This window comes from Molothrus aeneus, chromosome 2 (genome assembly GCF_037042795.1).
Source record: "Molothrus aeneus isolate 106 chromosome 2, BPBGC_Maene_1.0, whole genome shotgun sequence".
NCBI classification, from domain to species: Eukaryota; Metazoa; Chordata; class Aves; order Passeriformes; family Icteridae; genus Molothrus; species Molothrus aeneus.
In genome coordinates, this window is record NC_089647.1 from 50645268 (window position 1) to 50664035 (window position 18768).

Consider the following 18768-nt stretch of genomic DNA (forward strand, 5'->3'; position numbering starts at 1 on the left):
TCTATGTACACATGATAATTATGAATGCTGCCAGGAGCAAAACATTGCAGTAATGAAATGGAAACTTTTTCATTTCCTGCAGGCCAGTCTTGGCCCAAATATCCTGGTACATATATGAACTGCAGCTCCATCTTTCACCTGGGAGAAAATATCCATCCTTGTTCCACTATATTATTTCCTATTAATATACCATCTGGATTTGCAGTTGCAATATGGAGTGGATGAAGCAAAGCAAGATTAACCTTGTTAAAGCATCCAACAGCAGGGGTCCCCATAATAAACACTCAGACTGATTTCTTCCCAGATTTCTCCTATAAAAACCTTGGAGCTTTAACTCCAGTTCTCCACATACCAAATGTTGTGGCAAGAGGCAGCCTCCCTCTAGCAAGGAATCTGTCACAAATTGAAGATAATTATTTTAACCCACCCTTCTATGCTTTAAAATTTAAATGATAAAACCTCTGCTGACCAAATAAAGCACAAATTTAATAATATAATTTGTTATAGTATTCAGTTAGTTCTTTAAGAAATTATAATTTTATTTGAAAAGCAACTAACAGAGGAAAGTTAACAATGTCTTGAAAGACTTATCAAAAATGAATGTTCCATCCACCATCTGACTTTGATTAAATCATCCAGAGAACTGCCATATCAAATAAACCCCTCAACTCCCAAATAATTGGAATCATTGGTTAAACTAGCCAACAGCTTCTTTCTCTTCAAAAAAATATTAAACAAGGATTCTTTGACAAAGATAAATAGAAATAAATTAATTAATGAAACATTCATTAAAACAAGAAGGAAATGTTACATCATCTAGTTTCATTTTCTGTGTGAAATAAGTCACACTGCATTCATTTTTATTCTACTCTCCTAATATGTTTGGCTGAAGCTCGTTTTTCAAAAGCACATCTAATGTTGATCTGAAGACACAAGAGATGGGAACTGTTATTTTCTTTCCTAATCTGTTGAGATGATTGATTGTCGTCATCCCTGCCAATCTGTGTTGAACTGCCAGTGTGGCTTCAGCATTCAGCTTTGGGCTATGGTTGTGCCTTTCTTTCCTTTATCAAAGAAGTCTTCAGCACCCCACAACTTTTCTACTAAAGAAAAATTGGAAATTAAATGAAATCTTTCTTCTTTTGGGTGGACAAGTCACCCAACAAATGTCACCTACAGGTTGGTCACAGAGCCTAAACTAGTCTTCAGCCTGCTGTGGAGAACTGTAGTCCGTGGGATGCAGGAAGTGATTCAGTCACAGGTCTTCCATTCCTGCCTCCAAATTCACAGAGTGGAAATGACTGTGGGAAGGGAAAAAAGGAGCGGAGGGGTAATGTGGCTGTAGTGCATGCCTGTCAGGTCATTGCTCAGTACAGAGCAATGTGTAATTATTTGTGTAATACTGGGGGAAAGTGCGTGCTTCCCTCCACCTCAGCCCTACCTACTTCGATTCCTGCTGCCATCCCTTTTGGGATAGCATCTAAGAACTATAAAAGAATTCTAACTGTAAGAAAAGTACAAATCTATTTAATGAGTTTCTCTAGCTAGCAAGGCATGTTTTTGTCATTAGACAATGGAAAAGACAGGAGAGATAGAAGTTCATCTCAAATTGCCAAAATTTAACCTCTCTAACGCATGAAAATTAGTTCCTATAATTTTAGGGATGTGAAGTTAATTTATTCAATTTTCAAGAGGTGAAGTTGTATAGTTGATGAAGCAATACTCAACTGCCATAATTGAAATTTTTTTCTACATCTGAGTAGGGTGATCTATAAAAAAGAAAAGGTTTTCAGAGTATGCTTACTTTCTTGGTCTTTGAAGCATTATTTCTCATTAATCCTGAGACTACAATGTTGATTCTCCACACATTTTCAAGGTTAAAACTCACCAATCTATTTTGGTGGCCTTCTTGATAATTTGACAATAAACAATCACTGTAAGAGCTAAAAGGCAGCTTACAGACTGCACAGTGAGTGGCATAAAGATAGGTACCTGAAAAGCTTGTTGGAACAGATCTTAATGAAACCCAGGTGGAGCAGATGGGACAAACACCATGAGGTTCCTAATTGGGCTAGCTTGGAATTACCTGTTTCAAATAATATTGTTCTAAGCAGCAGTAATATTCTGTAGCACAGATCTGCTGAAGGTATTACTTCTTCAGCTGAGCTGAATCAAAATACATACTCCACTGAGGAAACTGGGAATGTTTTTTATTATGATTAATTAAGAAGCTGTAAAGAACCCACATGACATTTCTAAAGTCTCAAACCTATTATGTGAAGTGTTTTGTCTGCTCAACAAAACAAAGACAGCATCTGTCCCCGGTGGAATACTCATGGGAGGCAATCGTTCAGCAATGAAGGAAAAATGGAAACATGAAGAGAACGAAGAAAAATCCTTGAGACATCAAAAGCATACTTCCATGTCTTTTCTTTTTACAGCAGTAGAACCTGCACATTGAGATGAGTACTTTTTTTTCAGCATCAAATGAACAGTTCAGATGTCAGACCACACTGATTGCACTAGTGCTTGCTCCTGGATCTTCCATGTACCATGAATACAGGATCAAGGATTCAGAATATGTGCCTTGGTATGTGTTCAAAATATGTGCTAGAGGCTATGTTTATATGATAAAATTCACTAAGTCCACAAATCACATTAAAGCCGGGGAGGCAACTTCTACCCTGGATCTTGGAAGGTCCTAGGGGATCAAGAACAAAGGAAGGAGATTCTTGGTGCAGAGTAGGGGAGCTGGAGTTCTTGACAAATATTTTGGTAAAGAGGGAGTTCAAAAAGCAATGTGGTGATGACAGGTGGTAGATTTGTGGAGAAAAACACACAATAAGAGAAACAAGAGATACTGATGAGAAAGAATGTTGGATTGACTGCACCCAGATAGTTTTTGTTTGGCTGGATGATTTACTCAGCGTGGAATGTTTCATCCTAGTTTCACCTCACATCCACATTTTTCACACTTCCACTAGGGAACCCTTTTGAGACTGTTTATAAATCACTTGGGTGAACAAGAACACTGAGGATGAGGAAAAAGTCTTTTATGGTCATATACAGCTTTGCAGTGTCTGTGGAAGAACATTTCTACTGAAACAATGTCAGCATTTAGCTCTTGCTGTACCTCCATCCTTAACCCTGGGATGGAATTTGCTTACTTCCATTAGTTCTAGTAATTGTTTAGCAGTGCAGTGCTTTCACAGTTTCCATAGCTTCATTCACTGTTTTTCCTTGTATGATGTAGCTTTCAAAAAAACCCTCATGTTATTACTAGCCTGATTTGAACTTGGAGAATACTTAAACTTTGGATGAAATCAGAGGTTCACATTAATTTAAGCATGCTCTTTTGGTTTATTCCATATTTGCTGTGAATACAGAACCCTGTTTCTTTTATTTCTTTCACAATTCAATTACATTCTCTGCACTTTTTCTGTAATTATTATTGGCTCCTGTTGTTGAAGAACTTTATTTAATCTGCTATTACTTGGCAGTTATGTAGACTTTTGTATTTCTGCCTGCTTGATCTTTCCTTTTTTGGATGAGTTTGTTTGTCCATGCACTCACAAGTCTTCATCTACTTGCTGCAGAACTGACACAAATGGTCCACAAACACTGAACATGCAGATCAAAACCTCCCTTGTTATTTGATATCTCAGACTTGTTTCACAAGCAGATCTTTCCCTCACTTCTTTAAACTGTAAATTTATCCAAAGAAGAAGGGTGTTTTCTTCTCTCCCACATGGATTCCTATTAAGTATGCCCTAAGATCATATGAGGATCATATGGTTTAGTAAGAAACTTGTGTTTTTCTATTCAGCCAAACTGAAAATCAGGTGACTTTGCAGGATTACATAGTGATTGATCACCCATGAAATCTGAGTGCTCTCTGGAAAACTTGACACTGCTTTAATTAAATGAATCAATTACATGTAGATTTTTAGAGAAATGGAATTATACCAGAATGTAGCAATTTCCTTGGGTTTTAAAATTAAACCAAAGACTTTTGACACTTTTTTTTTGCTGTGTCAAGAGTTAAGGAGATAAGAAATAGGTTTCTATTCTCTAAGGTCCTGTCCTATCCTTGCCCTTGCTCTGGCCTTCAATTTCTAGGTCCCATAGGTGGGATTGATTCCAGAAATAAGGAGACATACAAGTCCTTCATTATCTCAAATATGACTTTTATAAATGGTTATTAATTACTAAATAATTGTTTCTCTTCTTACAGTTTATCCTTTTGGATCTTATCTCTCTTGGACTTATACCAGCAACTTAAATTCTGGCTTTCACAACACAGCCAATGCTGCATATTCTCTCTCCAAGTTTCAGTTTTTACAATTACCCTGCTTTATAGGAATAAATTTGAATGGGGCTTGGGAACAGGACCAAGATGTCTCACAAACAACACAATGGCCTCAACATCTAGACTCTGAGTTAAACCTATTGACAGTTTCTTGCTTTCTTTTCTGTTTGCTTGGCATTTTTTTTCTGCTGATGAATATATTAAAAAAACTGTTAGGTTTTTCTAGGAACATTTATTGAAGCTTTTAAAGTTTTGTGAGCTGGGAAAACACATTCCAGACAAATCTTTCAGGAGTGTTTAGGCATCCTGTTGTACAAATTAGGAGCACTTTTCAGCAATAGACCAATTGCAGGTGCTGCCAACTGAAATTTCTAGAAACACACCTAGATTTTCAGGTCAGGAAGTACAAATTGTTTCAAAGGACACTCTGTGCTGAAGCTGGAAAACCTCTGGGAATCCTGGTTAAGCTATGTAACTGAAAGCCTGCTTACAGAAACTGCAAACCTGGATGTGTGTCCATGCTGATTAACCCTGTGCTTGTCTCCTCACTAAGCACTGATAGATGTTGCCATAACGTTGTAATTCCCAGTTTTCCTTCTATGCCCCAGGGAACACGCCGAGTTTTACTACCCTGGCTGCAAACTCTCTGCAAACCAGTCTTTACAATTGCAGCCCTCACTAGGCAGGGATAATCAATGGGGAGTAAAAGAAGATGTGCGCTAAAAGAAGCCTATGTGGGAAGAATCCCCTTGTTCAAGTGGTGAGAGGCAAATATCATCCCTGACATTGATACCATCTTTGGCAAAATCTTCATCTGTGGAGAATTAAAAGGGACTGAGAGCAGGATATGGTTCTCCCTAAGGTAAATACTGAAGCCTTGAATCTGACTAAACATCCGATTGCTAAAACCAGATGTGGTCAAGGATAATTTTCTTCGGAAAGGGGTAATTCCAGGATGTGATACTAGTACTCTAATTAATATTGACAGATGATGCTAATGAAGATATACAAATCCTTCTAAAATGAATAAACAATTTAAAAATTAAGCTTAGAAGAGGCTAGGACATAAGTAACCACAATAGGATTTGTTGTCATATCCCTCACTGGGCTACTGGAGCTCCTGGGATTTAGTCACAAGACAATTATGACAGTCGACAGGAAACAGACCAAGTGAAAAAATAAAATAAAAGGATGTATGATTCAGCACTGTGGGAAACACCCAATTCTCTGAAGTAACTCATCAAAAAATATTGCCTTCTCAGTCTCCAATGTGCAGACTCTAGAACAAGATTAGAGTTCATTTAATTTGTCAAATGAAAGTTTTATTATTGTCTGGAGTGCTTTTTTCCTGGAAAAAGAGAAAAATCTTGCATCAGTCATTCTGTAACAGGGGGAAAAAATAGGTTTTCATTCAGTTCCAACTTGCTATGAAGCTTCACTCAAAACTTCCTTTACCAAAATGTTTCATCTGAATGTGGAAAAGTAGCCACCTACTCAGAAACCAGGAGAAAAGCTGAATTAATGCAGAACAAATCAAACCCTAATACCTTTTCCTCTAATTAGGTTACTGTGGGTAAGTTTTATGTCTCTCTGTTATTGTACCACCTGTTAGTGTCAGTGTCAGAAGCACTCCTCCATGGTGAGGGAATCAGTGGAAGAAATCTGGAACTGAATAGAAGGATTGTCCCTCATTTTGTGAATCCTTTCCTTTGTGACTTGATTGTGTACCAGGGTCCTCATGTGTCAGCAGGATTCATTCTCTTACTTGTTCCACTTCTCCCATGAGGATAAGAGGGAACAGGAGATGCTGGCTGGTCTCTCACAGTGTCTCCCCTGGACTTTGTTCAGGAGTTATGAATACACTTCACCAAGTTCAAGGCTCTGTTAATATAACTTATGATGTAAGCTTTTGCAGGGTGAGGCACAGCTGATTCTTTTGGATAAATGCAAATGATGTGCTGGTATACTTTGGGACATTTGTAGGAGTTACAAGAATTTATAAAACATATATGTACTTTTTAAAGTCTTAAGCAGAAATGGAAACACACACCTTTAAGTCATCTAGTCCCTAACTTTTCCAAAGGGGAATTGTCCCCTCAAGTATAATTTCTAGGATTTGGAATAGATTTTCAGAGTTTCCTTCTGGTATCCTGTTTTCAAAGGTAACCTAGGACTGTAGCCATATATATCAGACTGTAAAGTAAAGCTGGATGTTTTTAAGCTATTTAGACTCATGATGCTTCTGGAAATTTTGGACTCTTCTATTTTGGACCTTATTTCTGTGGAAGCTGGAAGAAATAAATGGTTATTAATATATATTGAAAAGTATTGTGTGTCTTAAAAGATGTGACCTGTTGACTTCAGCAGTATTTTTTAATGTTGTGAAATGAATGCTGTTCTGCATTCTGCCACCTTTCAGTGTAGCCTTTCTGATCTGGGCTGAAAAAAACACATCCAAAGCACATCAGTGGTTCAAAGAAGTGTTCCTCTTTAAATGTTCCTCTTCCTCCACTTTAAAGCAGTTTAATTTATCTACTTTAACTTGCTCACCTCCTGTTTAGATCTCTTTCACTTGTTCGCCTCCTCTTTTTCTCAGCTAATTGTAAAAGAAAAAAAAAAAACCTAAAAAAAATTAAGTGAGAAGCAAGAAAGCCATCCAAGAAGAAGTCTAATTTAGATAGTGATTTTTGGGGTTTTTTTACATTGGATTCATATTTCTTTGAATTTCTTTTCACTGAAACCAGAGTCAATGAGATGTTGACTTGCATTGGACTTACTGAATGAAAAGCATCGATGGTAGAGCATGTCAATTCAATGTAATATAAAATATTTCATGTTGATACATCCATTTGTAGGTTCTTTAGTCACTGACAGTGAGTTAAATAAAAGCAAGTGTTAATCCCAGAAGTGTTCACCACTGAAGGAGTGAAGTCAGAATCATGAAGTTATAGAGAGGCTGAAAAAAATGAATTAAAACACTGTCATAACTTACATTTGTGGTGGTGTAATACAATTACTTACAGAAACTTAACTGCCTTGAGAAATGGATGCAGGGAAATCGTCACTCTATGATGAGTGGCATGCAGTTGTACAAAGGTCTTAGCTCTGCCGCAACAAACATTCTGCTGATGCTAATAATGTTGAACTAACTGATAAAATGAGAATAAGGGCTGAAAAAGAGGGTCCAGGATGTGAAGACTTAATATGGAAAACTAGTTTGACCTAAGTAATTTGGAACACAGATTTCTCTGCTTGCAAAATGGGCAGCCTACATTTCTTCTGATCCTCCCCTCTTCTCTTGGGAATGTTTTTCTTTCAAACTCTTCCTCAAATATTTTTATATTTGGAAGCTTCGCTGCCTCTTCTAATTTATAGAGGATTTATCTAAACATAAAGGAATGTTTAATCTTCTTTGGGAGTATCTGTATATGAATTTGGAAACATGGTTTTCTTTGTACTTTAATCTTTAATTCTTACTGTATATTGACTCTTTTAATAACTCCTATATTACCAATTTGAAAATAATATGAATTGAAAATTGAAAATAAAGATGAATTTTCAGTTCATTCCATATCATGACAGCTGTCCTTATCATCCACTTATTCAGTTTGTGTCACACCTTTTTTGCCTACAAAATTACCATGGACCTCATTGAATGCCATGCTAAAATCAGGATATACAGCATCCACTGCTGTCCCATTCTCTATGGAGCTAGCCATTGAATCACAGTAAGCAATTAGGTTGGTCAAGTATGACTTGCTCCCTGTTCCCAGTTGCCTTCTTCTTAATCATGTATCTGAAAATGACTTTGAGGAGGATTTGCCACGTAATTTTCCCATGACCCTGAGATAGTGAAGGCTGTAATTTCCCAAATTTTCTTCGCCTTCCTCAACAGTAGCATCACACATTCCTTTTTCCAATAATGTGAAAACTCCATTGATCACCACAACCTTTCAGAAGTGAGAAGAGTGAATCTCTGTAGTGACATTGGCCAGCTGCTGCAGCATCCTTGAGTGTCCTCCTCTCCTGTGGGTACCACTTCTCTCTAACAGATTCTGCTAGTAGCCTTCTTCTAGTAGCTAGCAGAACTAGTTTGACCTAAGTAAGCAAGTACTAGTTGCAAGACTAGTTTGACCTAGAGTAGCAAGTAGCAAGTCAACCAGGGAAAACAGATTTTCTCAATGGCTTCTGTCACTAGGTCCTGTGCCCAAATGACCAGATTTCCCCTAATCTTCCTTCTACTGCTGATGTACCTACAGAAAAACTTCCTTGCCCTCCTAGACCTCCCTGTCTAGTTTTAACTTCAGCTCAATTTTGACTTTCCTAATCTTCTTCCACACTTGGGAAATGCTACTACATTTCTCCTGGGTATGACCAGCTCCTGTGGTTTTTCCTTTTGTGTATGAACTCCATCAGGAATTGCCCATTCAACCACTTTGGACTTCTGCCATGCTTGCTCAAGCTTCTCTGCTTTGGAATGTGCACTCAACTGGTAGCTGTCCTGTCTTTCTTGAAATGAGATGAGAATTAACTGATCTGGCTCACCTTTAATTACATTTTTTTTAACATTATGGGCTATGCAAACACAGTTTTTAGAGGACGAAACCTTTTTTTAAATGAGAAAATTGAGAAACTTGGGGTATGTTCAAGCCTTGCAAATACAATAGCAAGATGGGTTTCAGAAAACCATAGTGGGATAGCAATTTAAAAAATCCCGGTTTGATGTATAAGATGTAGGGCAAACAATGCTCTTTGGTTGTTGCACTATCTTTAGTCTAGGATTAAATCTGAATCACAAAGTTCAGTGTAGGGCAGACTGTGACTGACTTTCAGCTATTTAAAAAGTAGAAGTAATTTGCCAAAAATAGATCAGTGTTTTATTGACAGCATTTGCTGATGTTAAGATGTCTGATCAGCCTACTATAAGTGTGCAGAAACTGAGCCACTGGGTGAAATACGTCAGTTTCAGATGCTTCTTCCAACAATTGTCAGCTCAGATTGAAAAGTAATACAAATGAGAGATTCAGAAGACTGAGGATTCAGTCATGCTGTATCTATTTCCTTGGCAATACATGTTTGCCTGCTAGAGTTCTTGCTAGTGTCTACTTCAATTCCGCGTATACAGCAAGTTATATATAGAACAAATGCTAAGAAATCAAAAGGCTCTTTTCTAAATATTATCTGGTGACACTTCATCTGGAATTTAAAAAAAGCCTACAGTCATGAAGAGAAAGAAAATAGAACAGAGATAAATCTAATGAAATAAATATGCACAGAGGGGAAAAGGAGAAAATAATCCAACCAAACAGTCCCAAGTGTTGGACTCTTTTCATGACACATATCTGAAGCTCACATGATTTGGATGAGTCTAATATTTCATTATACTGGGTAGCAGTTGACGGAGCCAGATGGTCCCTCAAAGAAAGAGAACCACAAAGAATCCTGCCAAGCTGCTGATGTATTAAACACTCGCTCTGTAAGCAGTGTTGTAACCAGAGGCCCTTACTCTTGCAGTCACAAAATGGAGGGTGTTAAAAAGCAAGATTTGAAAAATTTTACATTTGTGAAGTTTCTGGGGGATTCTTCTCCTGGCAGAAAAGCTGGTCTAAGCTGTTCCTATCTCCCTCCCCTTCCCCAAAGCTTGTTCCTGTCTCTACATCATCTCCTCATTTGTGCCACCAGAGATATTTATGGTCTCACATAGCAAACATGATTTTCTAAGTGATCACACATATTGGTCAACTAATTCTGAGCAAAAACTATCTTAAACTCCACTCCCCAAGGCTGTTTTCACCCTGGAGTCATTGAATCAGTTCCTTGGTTTGGTTTGTCTCTCAGTTCTGCAAGCAGCTGTACAGTAAAACTGAAGGGGATAGCATGGAAGCAAGCAGGAATGTCTCTGGGCAAGGGCAGGGAGAACTGCTTACATTGGAAGAGCTGCCAAGAGTAGCTTCCAATGAACCACAGTGTGGGCCACGTGGGTTTCCATTAGGATTGAATCTGGTAGTTTGCCATATACAAAGTGAGAAGTAGTTCCTACAAAGGAAAGCTTATAAGGTAAGAAGTCAAGACAGGGAAAAGGCTCAAATGTGCCACTTTGTCCATGAGGGCTGAGAGGTGAATCCCAGTGCTGAGAGCTACTAAACATCATAGCCATTTATTTTGTAGCTTTAGTGACAGCAAAACAGATTTCTGAGTTAGAACTACTCTCCTAAAACATGTGCCTTGCTCAGCACAATGAGAAGGAGACTTCCTGGAGCTAATTGGAATACAAAAATAATCTGTTCTTGGAAGGATTTAATGATACATTTTTATTTTTTTAATTATCTGCTTTATTCAACAAGATAGTCAGGAAATTGCAGAGGATGTTGTGCTTTTTGTTGTTCAAAGGCTGTCAGAAATGTCAGAAGAGGCAACATTCCTGACCATAAAACACCCGGCCATGTCTATAACAAATCATAAATACAGGTTAATTAAATACTTAGGCTTATGCTTTCATAGTCTTTTCTCTGAAAGTGTATATTGGAAAATATATATGACATTTGCTACTGAGAGTCATGCTTCGTAGAAAATATTTCCTACGAGTATCTGTTGCTATAATGAAAAGGGTATTTGTAAAAGTTCTGTCCTTCTTATTCCCCCATGCAGAGATTGTGAGATGAACTCCTTTAGGAAGAAAAAACATTTGAAACTGTCCAAGTCCTTTTTGGACCCGAAGTTCTTTAACATAAACACACAAAGGTGTATGTAATTACAGAAGGAACAGAAACAACCCTCAGACCATCTTCAGGAATACAAAGGAAACCACACAGACTTCCAACATACAAACAGCCAAAATGCTGATATTAAAAATTACACAAAAGATGTCTCAGGGGATGGGTGTAGCAAGAACATATAACCAGTGTGAGTCAAAGTAGCCATGGTACAAATGATAGGAAATTGGGGTGATTGCTGTGAAGTCTACAAAAATAGAGCAGATTTAATCTGCTTGTTACCTGAGAAATGAGACTACACAGAACTAGAGTCTCTTTCTGCTCTTGTGTTCATACATGTGAGTCTGAAAAAGTAAAAATATATTTTCCTGTAACCTGTAAGTCCCTGTGTTCAAGACAGTCATATTCAGGTTTTACAGATAAGCCGCTGACTGTTCTCCTTAGCCTAAATAATAGATTTGTTCCTCTGTAAAAAATGCAAATTTTTTTACTATGTTTGCTTTAGCTACAACAACCTTTTACACCTGCAGTACTTGAAAATTATTTCAGAGAATTTGATTTGTGCTTCTAGAAAACAATGGGAGTCTTTTTTTTTTGTTCCCTAAAGACTTTAAATTTGCTGCTTTAACCAAAATAATTGGAGGGGAAGTTGAAATTAGTTTCAGATGAATTTGAAATGTAACACCCCAACAGCGGCCCGCCCCATTACCATAACACACAGAAAATCACATAAAAAGTCCCCCCTTTTATGATAAAAGAAAACAATCTGGGTTAAAAAATTTATTTTGTTTGGCCAATGTCATCTACTTTAATATGATGTGATTTGAGTTTTTTTTCTGAGGAAAATGGTTGCCAATTTTTATCGGAAGAATGGTAGTATCAATAAAACAGAAGAAAGGCTGATGCTCTGATATGAAACATGGCAGACCTGTGGTCCAGACTGTATTGACACAGTAGCTGTTGACCTGGAGACACGAGCACGGGAGGGTTTATGGTGTTATGGTGTCTTTCCAACATGTGGCCAACACCATTTCTGACTGTTATCTTCTGCACAGGCAGTACTAATATTTACACCGTGTACTTTTTACATTTGTTCAGGTGAGCACATGCTGTTGCTGGGACACATGAGGGTGCCTGGAACTTCCTCTTCTTTCTCTGTCCTTTGTAGCTTAATGGAGGAGATTCTTCAGCTGCCACATGAGGAGAGCCAAACCTGATGAGCTGTTCAAGGAGTAGAGAGAGCTTGCTGTCCAGCATTCTCTGTGGTTACCTGTGCTCCTGACAGGGTGGAGTAAGCCACTGTAAGTAGATTTCCTGCACTGAGGAATCCTGACCTGGACACTTTATTGGTGGGCTCTCACCATAGAGTGAGGATCATTAAGTGTGTGGTTTGTTTAGATCATCCTCTTCAGAAGCACTCTGATCCTCCCTTCCTGTACACCTCCCAACTCATCCTATTCTTCAAAACGTGTCATGTTGAATCACATTTCTACAGGTTGTTTTTTTCTCATGTACCAAAAAATTGAGATTAGGTGGAGCATATGAAGTCTGAGCCCTTTAACATGCATAAGCAACATGAAGCTATTATTGAATTTAACTTCTAAAAAGGGTGTGTACATTGATGTACTTTGATATATGTACAAAACCCCCACTCAGCCTTCTTTTCAGACATCTTACCTGTCCTATCTCTCTTAGCATTTCCTCACTGGAGAGAGGTTCCAGTCTCTGCATCATCTTCATGGCCCTTCAGTGGGCTTTTCCCACCATGTCCATGTCTCTTGTTCTAAGAATCCCAGCACTGGACACAGCAGGGTGGCCTCACCCATGTCAAACAGAGGGCCAGGATCTCCTCCCTCCACCTGCTGGCAGTGCTGTGCCTAATGCAGCCTAGGACAGGGTTTGCCTTTGCTGATTCATGTTCAACAATCAGCATAAGAAATGAAGCAGTAATTTACAGTAATCACTAGCATTTTTAACTGCAGCTAGTATAAAAGTTTTTAAATCCCTAATGTTTTTAATGGATAGCAAGTTCAAAAAGGCAATTCAGTAGAATCTGTGTAAAAGTAAACTGTCCTCCCTAGTGTGACTTCTTTGGCTTCATTCAATTTTTTACTATTTGCTTTGATGGTTTAGCAATTGCAGCTGTCTAACATGAAAGTGGAAAACTGGTCAATGAAAGTAATGCAGAAATTCCTCAGAAAAGACATATTGCTGCTACTCTTGAAATAACTGATCTCTGAGAGGATCTAACATTCAATTATCTATTGAATTGTCACATTTTGCTCTCTCTCAAACATAATTTTGAAGGGTAAATGACATTTTCCGCTTTGAAACAATACCGTAACTTGCAGCATTTGGAGCATGAGTGCCAATTAATTAAATTAAAATCTTAGGAACCAATTCACTTTTGGGGGAACACAAAGGCTACAGTGACATTGAAGGCAGAGTACCTAATGTCTTAAAGTTATCATATTTTAGGAATTAGAAGATGAAAATAAATCTTATTAGAAAATTCCCATCAGTGGTGCACACTTGTGTGTGGTATTCTCTTAGCATGCATATATATGGTATAAATTCCCAAATGTAACTCAAAAGAATTGCATTTATTTTATTTTACAGGTGTCTCTTTATAACCATCTGACTGTTCCCAAATCATTATTTTGTCAAAGGTTGGAAGGATTACTTGTAGAAAGTGATAGGTGATGTGGACTTTTCAGAGAAGTCACAAGATCCCCTCCCAAGGACTCCTATATCGAAGTAAATATGAAAATAGGTGAGTAGATATGGATGATCTGTAAAACTGCAGCAGCTTAAAATCAATCAATCAATCAATCAATCAATCAATCTGTAAAAATCTGGCAGCTTAGTGGCACAAGAGGAATTTTTTGCCATATAGAATTTTCTGTTTCAAATTATGGAAAGGGAGAAAGCATTGCTAGTACCACACTATGTTTTTTTTTTCTTATTATTATTTTAATTTTTTTTTTCTTTTTAATTCTGAGATGGGAACAGTGGGGGTGAGGAGAAACTCCAGGGAATGAAAATGTCCATTACTAGCAGTGGACTAATGCTGACTTATCTTATCTTTTCAATGGTCTAAAAATCAACACTGGGAAACACTTATGAAATGGTGTTTTCTTGCTTACTGTTCCTTGACTTGGCTATGTTTTTACTTAGCTATGGATATTCTATCAAATTTTCCTTTGTTTACTGGGTTGCAAAGCATAATAAGAAAAACTGAAAGTAAATAAGAAATGCTTTTACTCAAAGGATTAGTGATTTTTCTTTAGAACTTTGTGTTTGGAAGGCACAGAATTAGATAATTTCCAAGGAATAGATTTTAGTAACATGAATAAGACAAAAACATTGTGGTTTCTTCCCGTTTGCCTTGATCCTTTTGATGTATTTATCCTGTGTGAGAATAAGCTGGGATTATGTGTTGATATTTAGCGCTGTTTACTTTCAGTGGCTTTTCAAAAACTTCTCCTGAGCCCTTCTTTGGTGCTCAGAGGATAAGTTTTGGTCATGGGAAATTCCAAAAGGCAAGAAATGAATGTGAAGGAATCAACTGAGCAGGGCAACCATAGCTCATTTAGTTTGCCTTCCTACACTGGGGAAGAAATATTGTAGGTTACATTGCATCAGCCAAATCTGAGTTCAAGACCTCATCCAGAGTGTTGAAACTCCTTGGCAAAGTTAAGTAACATCTGCAAATACTTGGGTGGATATTATGTATGGATGGCTACAATACACTCAACACACATTGCAAACCGTGTTCGAAATTATTATTTTGTAAACATTTCATGTGGACATAGTGCATCTGTAAAGAAGAAATTTGTAATAATTGTGAAAATTTGCTGGGCTATATATTTACATATGTGCATATATATTACTATTACATATATGTGTTTGTGTGTGTGTGAGTGTGTGTATGAACTGCTTTATTTTATTTTATTTTCAAAACATCAGTTTAGATCTCAGTCATGATCTTACTACACTCACTAAGAATTATACCAAGCAAAAAATAAAGGCACAGCAAAACAATTACGAAAAAACCACCATCCGGTTTTACTTTTAATACCATGCGGTTCTAAAGCTGTCCAAGTTTATTAAAGGATTTAGCAGAATTAAACCATATCCATAGTAAGTTTAGTTAGCCATTACATATCTTTATTAAAGTCATATGTGAAAAATACAAAGAAACAAAGCAGAAAACTCATCACAAAAATATTTGATTTACAAAGCTACCTTCCACAGGGCTTAAATGTTGATTATCCTAATATCCCACAAAACCATTAAGTTAAGACAACTCTTATCTATCATTTAAATATTCTGTACTAGAAACAAAGTCAAAACCTGCTTTTTTCAGAAAGTGTGTACATATGATTGTTACTTCTAGTGTTGCTCTGAAGGGTCCAGTGCTTTGCTATACAAAGAGAAGTCCTTGTGCTAGGAAGTTTGCAAGTGGTTCAGCTCTCTTCATGCTAACAGATCAGATCAATTAGTCATGCACATACAGTTTTAAATGTTTGGTTTCCCTCACTGAGATTTCAGCAGACTAGGCTTATCTACACATTATCAGATCGAGCCCTGTGTACTTGATGACACAGGTACTTGTGAAAGGTGCGATCAGAAAGCCACAGTTTTGGGCAGGAAATAGGACATCATTAGTAATTTTATACAGTTTCAAGAAATTACTGGAACATGGAATTGCTCACCCTTGAGAAATCATGCTATTTCAATACTAGTATTTACAGACAACTAAGGAAAACAAGACAGCACCTATCAAAATGATTTATGAAATAGGAATTTTTCAAAAGCTTTCTGACACTTAACTTCAAAAGTTTTGCTTGAAGCAAACAACTTTCTAAATTGCTATATATTACTGGAGATTATTTTACACTGAATGTTATCTGATTGGATTAGCATGTTGTCTTAGGAGACTTAAAATTTATGTGTCTTATCTTTTCAGAGTCCTCTTTGACAATCTCCTTGGATAGAAAACATTTTCATAATACACTGCAGTCATGTTTTTTTTTCCATCTGTTATTCAGGAGGATCACAGTAAGTCATGAAAAATGTATTATGAATATATGACTCTTGCCTTGGGGTGGAAAAGATATGATCCACCAATATATCTTCTTAAAATTTATATCTGTCATAAATAAATGTTACATTGTTCCAAAAGTAGAAAAAAAAAAAGAAAAAAAGAAAAAGGGAATTAAAATAATAGATTTGAGTCAGTACTACTCCTAAAACCTTTCCCATTTTATATCTTTTTCCCCCACATCACGTGCATGGAAAATAATTTGGTTTTCTAATCAGTCTGGTTTTACTCATAAAAATTATGTGCAAAACCTGAGAGTGCTGAGTAGCAAACTGAATTGTGAGATTAAGAGAGTTGTCTAGTTTTGTATGTGTATTGCAGCAGATACATTCCTTAATACTGCTTTCAAGTGTGGGATTACATCCCACCTTAAGGATGCATGATGTGGAAAGAAAATGAGTGAATACTAGTGAGGGGAAGATTATTGGAGGAATAGATTACATGCAGTGAGCCATTGAAAGAAATATGCACTGCTGTTTACACTTGCAAAGGATATTCCCCAAGATATTTTTTTAAATCCCTCTGTGAGGTGATAAAATTTATCAGTCTGTGAAAAGCGTTATCTTATTTTTATTTAGCCAGCACTGATTGTAGCTATATATGCACAACTGACTATTAGAAAACATTTGTATATTTATATATATGCACAAAACCACATAGATTGCTAAGACAGGTCTAGTTCTACCCTCTTCTACTAATTTCTTTTCAAAATCAAGTATAATCATTCCCGAGCTACACTGGTTGGGATTTCTACAATCATTCAGCTTTTTAATAAAATCACTTAGAAGAAAAATATGTGGTATGAATATACCAGATTTGATGAGACTGTCAACAGAAGAGTTCTTCAGCTGTCCATTAGATTTTCTGCTTAATATGATACTCTCTAGGAGTGGAACTTTTGGGAGCAAAAATGTATTTGAAGACAGAAAAAGAATTTCCATCTCAATCTGGACTTGGTCTATCTATCTATCTATGTGTGACATAGCATAGAAAGTTCTGGTTTCTTAGGGAAACAGGACTTTAACAGACTCCTCTTTCTCCTTTTCTTCTCCTATCCTTATCTAACGACTTTTGAGCTCACAGCCAAAGAAGTAGAGCTGTCAGAGACATTAAGTTTTGCCAGGAGAGCCTTTACTAATAACCCCAACTGCAGAAGTGAGTTTTGTGTGTAGTAGACAGAGCCCTTCAACCAGTGTCGCAGTCAAAGAGTTAGACATGAGCCCTAATTTCAAACAAGTGGTGGCAGCTCTTAACCCACTTCACAGCCTGCAGATTGCTGGTCAGGAAAGACATCAGGGAGCTGGAACGTTCTTAAATTAAATCCTTCTTTCAGACAAACAAAACTCATTCTCCTAAGGGTGCTGAAGACCAGCAGCTGTGCGGCAGAAGGAAGAGAAGTCCCATTGAAGGCAGGTCATTTTGGGTGATTAGATAAAAGTCTTCTGGACCTGAGGGATGGAGAAAATGAGGTGAAACAAAATGACCCTATAAGCTGATTGATAAGAGATGGACTTACATTTCTGGTCCATGAATGTTTCATGTAAAATATTCCAATAACATTTTGACAGAAATTACCAATCACTCAAATCAAAGTAGGCCTACCCTTAAATTAATTTTTTTTATAAGTGGAACCTACAAAGAAAATACTGAGTAAAACATTTCAAGCAAATTGTATTTTTTTACTTTCTATTGTTTTTCACTCTGGGAGTGATCCAGGATATTAATTATTGGGACATTGTTCAGTTGTGTAAGATGAATGTATGGTGTGTGTGGGATGTTTTCCACCTCCTGTGGACCCACGCAATGGACTTTGTAAGTCACCACATGGTCATGCTGTGCGAGGTGCAGCAGAGCACCATTTCTGGCATTGTCAGCTAATTTATTTGAATAGAGGATGACTGCACACCTTTCTTCATATGGGTGCTTTTCTGTGCAGTCAAATGGCAGCTTCAGGCCTCCCTCCTTTGTTTGCTGCCTTTGGCTGATAGCGCACAGCCACTGAAGAGCCACATGACTCCTGACTTTGATGCTTTCATGTCTCCCAGCCTCATGGTGGATTCACTCATCTTCTGACACCCTGGAGTTTCAAAAGCTAGGGACACACAAAACATTTAATTGCTGTGAGTTCACATCAGCCAAATGCATGTGGAATTTAAACTTATGAGGGTGAAGGGTGAAGTTTAGACTGGATGCCATTAGGCCAGTTTATGTTCTAGACATGAGATATCTGTGAACATTGAGGATCTATTTCTGTGGATGACACTCCCAAACTGTTCAGAGAGGAGCAGCAGTTTGCAGAATTCTCAGGCCTCAATATATTTATTCTCCAAAGACAGGCAGAGACATTTCGTTACTGGCCTCCTTAGGCTGATTTACCTAATGGTAGGGTTTGGTCCCTCAGAGCATGCTTCTGTGCAGATTTGTGTGGCTATGTGCAGGTATTTCTTGGAAATAAACAACCAAACAACAAACAACTCAAAGAAATAAAGAAGCCTCCCTGAGCATATTTGTTTATCCTGTAGATTCCAGTCATCCAAGCTAAATGCTAATATGTTTACAAACAGCTAGTACCTTTGAGAGCTCTGGTTTCCTAGGAAGCCATCTTTTGGAAATGAATGTACTCTTTTCTACTAATTTCT